The 8,200-nt window shown below is 39.6% G+C and overlaps 1 long non-coding RNA gene across 1 annotated transcript; it reads left to right on the top strand.

Moving 5' to 3' along the window:
* The first annotated feature begins 6,826 nt into the window (after positions 1-6,826).
* On the top strand, positions 6,827-7,844 carry LOC124042951. The gene is made up of 3 exons (XR_006840229.1): positions 6,827-7,260; positions 7,433-7,521; positions 7,643-7,844. It is a non-coding gene; the product is annotated as an uncharacterized LOC124042951 (long non-coding RNA).
* Positions 7,845-8,200: the final 356 nt, after the last annotated feature.

Below are 8,200 nucleotides of genomic sequence, written 5' to 3'. Positions count from 1 at the left end.
TATCTGGTTTTCCTCAAGGATTTTGACTGTGCTTAGCTCTATTCCGTTTATTTTTATCTTTAAAAAAACTCTGTATTCCTTGCTGATGACAAGTATACGAAAAGTGGTACTCAGTGATGTCTGGTGTTCAACCTTCCCAAGTTCTCTCACGTCACCCCGCTCCTCCGCTCTCTCCACTGGCTTCCAGTTGAAGCTCGCATCCGCTACAAGACCATGGTGCTTGCCTACGGAGCTGTGAGGGGAACGGCACCTCAGTACCTCCAGGCTCTGATCAGGCCCTACACCCAAACAAGGGCACTGCGTTCATCCACCTCTGGCCTGCTCGCCTCCCTACCACTGAGGAAGTACAGTTCCCGCTCAGCCCAGTCAAAACTGTTCGCTGCTCTGGCCCCCCAATGGTGGAACAAACTCCCTCACGACGCCAGGACAGCGGAGTCAATCACCACCTTCCGGAGACACCTGAAACCCCACCTCTTTAAGGAATACCTAGGATAGGATAAAGTAATCCTTCTCACCCCCCCTTAAAAGATTTAGTTGCACTATTGTAAAGTGGCTGTTCCACTGGATGTCATAAGGTGAATGCACCAATTTGTAAGTCGCTCTGGATAAGAGCGTCTGCTAAATGACTTAAATGTAAATGTAAATGTTATTTGCCCCAAACATAACACTTTGTATTCAGGACATTAAGTTAATTTCTTTGCCACATGTTTTGCAGTTTTACTTTAGTGCCTTATAGCAAACACCATGCATGTTTTTGAATATTTTTATTCTGTACAGGCTTCCTTTTCGCGCTGTAATTTACAGTAGGTTATTATTGTGGAGTAACTACAATGTTGTTGATCCGTCCTCAGTTTTCTCCTATCAAAGCCACTAAACTCTGTTTTAAAGTGACCATTGGCCTCAGTGAAATCCCTGAGCGATTTCCTTCCTTCCTTCCTGTATCTTTGTGGCGACTGGGTGTATTGACACACCATCTAAAGAGTAATTATTAACTTTACCATGCTCAAATGGATATTCAATGTCTACTTTTCAAATGTTTTACCCATCCACCAATAGTTGCCTTTCTTTGCAAGGCATTTAGAAAAACATATTTTCACTGACATTACGGGATATTGTATGTAGGCAAGCGACACAATCTCAATTTAATCTATCTTTAATTCAGACTGTAACAACAAAATGTGTAAAAGGTCCATACTTTCTGAATGTACTGTATCTCTGGTATTTCTCTGTTTCCTCCTCTGATAGGTAGACTCAGTGATATGAGCTCATCATAAACAGTGAGGTGACTTTCTTCTTACAGAAATTAACATTCAAATATTTTCTGGTTGAAAGAGTTAAACAAAACTTGCACAAGCCAAATGTGCTAACTCCTCACACTTTGCAGAAGTCTTGTGACTTCTTGTTAAGAACAGATATAATTAGATGCCTGTGGGTGCGTGTTCACTTCAGGGTATTGTGCTGTTTCCTCACTCTGTTCTGGATGTTTCTAGGTGATTGAGGAGGAGTTCAGCCACATGATGTTGCACAGAGAGAGCTGCTGTAGGCCCACAGGCTAGAGTGGGGGCCGCTCCAGCACAGACCCCAGATACACACACATTAGGGACATAACGCTAAAAGATCTGTGTTCAAACCTCCCCTTATCAGAACCATTAGCTTTTATCTGCTTAGTTTCAGCCACACAGTACCCAACATATAGTTTCCTTCTTGCATTCAGTAGGTTTGGCTTCACAGTAGCTGTGGGGAAATGTTGACAGTAGCACCACCTGGTGGTCAGTATCATAGCTTGCTCTCCATTATCTGAAGATCCTCATCAGATTCCATTCGCTCTAGCTTTTTGGCATCAAAACCAGTTACACCAAACTGAAATGTGAGCCCATTTCAAAGATTCCTGGGCATGAAATGTAAATTACGTCAGCCATATCTCTCAATCTCAGAGTACAATCATCAGGTGAATATCATTAGACTGTTGTCATTCTCTATGGAAGCATGCCAGTGCTGACATCTCTACTAAGCCTTCTCTACTTTTGGTGGCCTTAACTTCATGTTGTTTTGCAATTATAATATTGACAAAGTTCCAGTGAAACTTTCTGCTTTTCATCGGCAGGTTTTCTTATCATAGTCCTTCATTTATAAACACAATTTTTCTCCACACAGTTATTATATATGGAATAAACGGGATATATTGTATAAAAATACTTCTTTGTTTTTAGAATATTGATTCTGAAATAATATCCTGTCGGTGAGCCAACTGGTAAATGCAGAGGGTCTTTTACTCAGTTATAAGGAATTCCTATCGCTTTACAAGGTCCCTGTAACACCTAAAGATTTTGCAATTGTTTTAGATGCCATTCCCTCAGGTGTTGCTATGTTATTCAGGAACGTGTCAAGACCTGACCCTCAGAGCCTACCTTCTATTGACCCTGTTGACTCATCAGTAGGAAAGATTTGTTTCTCTTTTGGTCCATTCAACAACAGAGCGATACAAACCCTGTTTCAGCAGGATGTTGTATCTATATACCTTATGTCATGCCTTATTGGAATGCATTTATTGATAATATCTGTTGGAAAAAGGTTTGGATGTTGCTACACATACCTACTTGTTAACAAAAATTAAGGAAGTTTCCTTTAAAATTATTCATAAATATTATCCTGCCAACCACTATATGAAGAAGTTTAAGGAAAACATCAACTCAAATTGCTCCTTTTGTAATGACCACCCAGAAACAGTGTTGCATCTTTTTTGGCATTGTTCCCTCACGTGCTTTATGTATTGATTTGTTGTTAAAAAAAAAAAAAGGAAACGATCTCAGGCCTACCCCCAAAAAGTTCTTATTTTTCAATATACAGTTTTATTTGTATTTATTTTATTACATTTTTAAAAGAAATGCATGTGATATTCATTTTCTATTGGGCAATTTTAATATAATGTAACAAAGAAAGTCCGCGACAATCAAGTTGTCGACTTTTGGTTACATTAAAAAGAAAAATCATAAAGGTGCGCTAGTTTACTGGAATTGACTCACCAGCTAAGTCAATTTAGTAGTTCTAGCAATGGCAAACCAAATGTCGATCGCTCGGTTTTTCAAAGACGTATGGAGGAAAAATAGTGTGCCAGAAAATAATGTGGATCAATCTACCGATAGCTTCCAGAATGAGACATTAACAGGTGGTGCCAGGATAGAAACAACCGCTAATGCCACATTGAGCCAGGCATGCTTGCCTACTCCACCGTCTCCTCTCGTTCTTGATGCTGTGGGCGGTGGTGAACTTGCAGTAGATCCACCGACAGATTTGTCTGCCGTTGATGAACCAGCCTGTCAACCAAAGCTAGTAAAGTTCCCTTCAAGTATGATAAATGGTTAATCACGTTGCTTTTCTTCAAGGTGGTATGACCAGTACGTGTGGATTGAGTATAGTAAAGCAAAATATGCAATTTATTGTACATTTTGTGGGCACTTTCCTTGGGCAAATGTCGAATTCAGATTTGTACGAGATGGATTTAAAAACTGGATACTCACAAGAAATGCTTGCTGCAAACACGAGAATAGCAAATGACATGCTAGTGCCCTTACAAAATGTGAATCCTACAAGGCGACCCATGGGCCTAGAAGTCGTGGGACTGTGTTGAACCAAATACATGATGATGCAAACATGGATTTTATAGAAAGAAACCGTGTACATGTTAAAGTGGTCATAGATATATTTCTAATGTGTGCAAAGCAGGATATTCCACTCAGAGGGCATAGAGCAACCAAAGAGGTCAAATACAAAAGGTCACTTTTTAGAAATCTCTAATTTCACCTCAAAGTATGACTCAGAAATACAAAAAACAGGCTTAATGAGCTACTTCGCAATGCCACTCTTATGAGCCCCGAAGTTCAGAACGAGTTGCTGGAGTGTGCAGCATCATTGTTACTGTGCAGGATAAAAGATGAAGTTCATTATGCGCCTTCCACCTATTTTGCCATACTAGCAGATGAATATAAAGAACAATCTAAACAAGAACTTATTACTGTGTGCATCCAATACATTCATGCTGGACTGATTAAAGAAAGAGCTGTTGGATTTATGGAAACCACTGATTTGTCTGCATAAGGAATTTCTCAGGAAATACTTGAAGTGTTGCAACCCCTGGAGTTGGATCCCACTCTGTGTGTGGGTTTTTGTTTCGATGGAGCTTCAGTCATGTCAGGGAACAGAGGGGGGTGCATGCGGTATATGTGCATTGCAACTCTCACTGTTTGAATTTGGTTCTGTGTGCCACGGCAAAAGTGTTGGGACATGTCAGGACCTTTTTTTACACAGTAAACCAGCTACACATTTATGAGTGGATCCCACAGACATGCTTGATTCATAGAAGTACAGAAAGAGTTGCATCCTAATAGACCATGTATCGAGCTAGAAAGATCCACAGATGTACGTTGGAGTTCAAAATCAGGGTCTGTGAGTAAAGTGCTTTTACTGATAGATGTCATTTTAGAAGTTCTTGCAGATTTTTCAGAGGCTTGTGAACAAACCAAATTAGAAGCCGATGCCCTCTTACAACAAATCCAGAACAATAAGTTTTTATTCCTGTTAGTCACGTTTAGTAAATTGTTTGACACTAGTGATTTTGCTACAAAGGGATTACAAAGCTCTACATTATCTGTGATGGACTGTATTGGTTTAATTGAAATCCTCAAAAGCTGCTTTTTACATTCAGAGATAACTCAGCGGGAGACATTGATAAAGATCTCAGGCTAACTGAAGAGATGATGATTAAGCATGATATTAGTAAATGGGATGTGAGCACATCACGGCAGCGAAAACTACTTGTAAAATTGGCAGACAGTGTAGTCACAACTTCATTAGGGAAAACATCCAGCATCAAGAGTGACAGTGACCTGCGGCAATTTTGGAACAATATTCTAGACAGACAGATTACTGCGTTAAACTCAAGATTTCAAAAAGACACACATGGGATCATGCAAGCGGCAGCCTCCCTTTCCAAAGAATCCCAAACCTGCAGCCTTAAAGAGCAGCCAAAGACCACATGGGATCATTATGCAATATCAATTGAGGATGCTGAATTCACTGTTTTTATTCAGCAGTTGAGTTGCAAAATGATCATGGGAAAGAGTGATTTTTCCTCCATAATGAGTGTACTTGACAGCTGCCCTGATGATATCTTCCCTAATATAAACTCTCTGTTAATGATCATTGTCACACTTCCAATGACATCAAGCAGTGTGGAGAGACTTTTCTCAACAACTAGGATTGGATCCTATGTTTCTCTATAGATTCAAGCAACTCATCATTCTCATGTTTGGTGTTGTACCCGTAGAAGTATACAGTAATGAGCGTAATGTCATTGTAACTGATCACAAGACAAATAAAGTGACCAAAGGGGTCACAGTCCGAGTGTAGAATATTACCACCAAATGTATTTTTCATTGTAGTGACACCGGCGGAGCGTTCAGATCCATGGGAAAGCCAAATATCGTTGCCCCACTGTGTCACATTAAGAGAAACTATAGACAAAGACAAAACAACAAATATTATATAAAAGTATAAACTGTAGTAAGAGACGTAGGAGCAGTGAACGTAAACGATAAGGAACTGATATCTGCACCATTTAAGTCAATTTAAAGTGGAAATAGCTTATTCCATAACCTTTGAGCTAGACGTTATCCGGCTTTGAAATTCAACTCAACTGAAAATTATGTTCAAGACCAAACCAAGGGTTCTTGTAGTATGAGAGACTAAAAACCCTCTTTAGTGTAATCAGGAACTATTCTGAGAAATAAAATACAAAATAACAATTTAAATAAATAAAAGAGTACCTACTATTTTAAGTGCATATGAAAACTGATCATAAAATATATATATTTTTTTACATATAAACGTTCCGAAGACCTTTTTTGGAAATAAGTATTAATAACTAAATAGAACAATAACTGTGTAAAGTCAGAGCAGACCTGTATGCCCTTTAAAACAGTATCTTAGTTACTGTATACATCCAAATTAAATACAGATTTCAATCTTCTTCGGAAGTTTGTAAACAAAATAGGTCTGTCTTCTGGTCATACAAGAACAAACTAATGAATTGAAGAACCTGAGTATTCCTGAAAAATAGTCACCTGATGCTTGTTAGGTAAACAACATAAGGACAATGAGAATACCATGGCTGAAACCATCAACCTGTTCCTTTTAGGGAGGAATATGGATTTCTGAACCGTTGATGAAGCCTCGTCCCCCGACGAAGTAAGCGGCCTTTCCCTCATTTCGTGTTATCTTGATCGTTGGCCACAACTGGTTCCTTCTTTCTATGTCCTCCGGGCTGAGATGCTCGGCGAAACGCATACCATGGCTCTGAAGGAAGGCGTTCTTCCTAGCAGCTTTCCAGACAGCATCCCTGTAGAATCTGGCAGTGAAGAGGATGATGATACCCCTAGATCTTGAATCGTTTTGCTGTTGCTTCTTGCCGATGCGATGCACAACGTCGATGGTATCACCAACTTTGTTCTTCTCTGCAGGCATAACTTCTTGGCAGATGCGGATAGCCTCTCCTTGCACATCTTCATTCTCCACCTCTGGCAAGCCGTAGAGTCTCAGGTTCCATCTTATTGTGTATTGTTCCAGATCAGTGAGACGTCTATGGTGGACATAGTTATTCTTTTCCACACTTTTTAAAACTTTTGACACTCGTTTTCACATCCTTGATTTCACCACATGCAAACTCCAGTCTTTTTCAAGCCTTCGATAACCATGGTGTTCGCACCTACCATTTTCTCAATGGCGTCACACCTGGAGTTGATGAGTAAGGAGAGGGTAGCCACGATGTCAGAGTTCATGTTGGTTTTTTTGGAGGGTGGACGTTTGCACGGAGTAACCGGGGAATTCGTCATCTTCAACAGCTTGATATTATCCATAGGGCAAGCGTAGTTATGGCAGCTGTCTATAAGCACGTTTCTCTCTTGTTGATTAGCAATAGAACAGCTAACTTCTTCCTTTCTTTTTTTGTCACGACTTTGCCTGGACATGCCGAAATAAATTATCCAATTATTATTCCAGTCACAGGAAAGGTCTTATATCTTGAACAAATAAAAATAGTAATGACTAAACTTTTTTTACAATCTTTCTGAAGTTTGGCACGGAGCTCGGTAAAAAAGCATCTGTTCAAGCCGCCATCTTGGCACCTGTCCTCAATTGCATGGTTTTCCGAGTCGTAGTGGGAGGACAACACACATATCATTGTGATTCCAAGTTTACTTCGATATGGTATTTATATCAATATTTGCGCATACATGCTTTTCCGCCACCATTTCTCGCATAATTAATTTTAAGAGATAAAAAGATCCCACCATGCCAAACGAACAAATTATCTGTCATTATTTATACAATTATACCCGAAACTGTTTCCATTACAGCTGTAGTGATTTGTTTTATACAGTATGACTTTGCACGCATGGAAACGTGGTTATTGATATTAACAGAACAGACATATAGAGCCACCAGACAGAGACACCCCAACCTGCCCAGGTAAGACCAGGCTCTTAATGCCTTACTTTCACATAGAAATGTATTGTGTAGAAAAGACATGTCATGCACAATAAATTACCATTTCAGCTCTATATATTAGATTTCTATCTGCAACATTTAGGATATTGAAGGAACCTTGAGACAGATCATTCAGGTGAACAGTCGGAAGAGGAAAGAACTACAGAGCACAAAGACAAGAAAGGAAAGGGAAGATACGTAGTCAGTTGTACAACTGAATGCATTCAACTGAAATGTCTTCCACCATAATTTTCAAATAAATTCATTAAAAATCCTACAATGTGATTTTTCTGGATTTTTTTTCTAATTTTGTCTGTCATAGTTGAAGTGTACCTATGATGAAAATTACAGACCTCTCATATTTTTAAGTGAGAGAACTTGCACAATTGGTGGCTGACTAAATACTTTTTTGCCCCACTGTATCATCCTAACCAACTTGCCCACTAAATACACCTCTACTGTTTTCAACCAAGATCTCAGCGATCACTGCCTCATTGCCTGCATCCGTAATGGGTCAGCGGTCAAACGACCTCCACTCATCACTGTCAAACGCTCCCTGAAACACTTCAGCGAGCAGGCCTTTCTAATCAACCTGGCCGGGGTATCCTGGAAGGATATTGAACTCATCCCGTCAGTAGAAGATGCCTGTTTTTTGTTTGTT

This window comes from Oncorhynchus gorbuscha, linkage group LG09 (genome assembly GCF_021184085.1).
Source record: "Oncorhynchus gorbuscha isolate QuinsamMale2020 ecotype Even-year linkage group LG09, OgorEven_v1.0, whole genome shotgun sequence".
Classification (NCBI taxonomy): Eukaryota; Metazoa; Chordata; class Actinopteri; order Salmoniformes; family Salmonidae; genus Oncorhynchus; species Oncorhynchus gorbuscha.
Note: the sequence above shows the minus strand (reverse complement) of the source record. Positions and strands in the feature narration are given on the sequence as shown.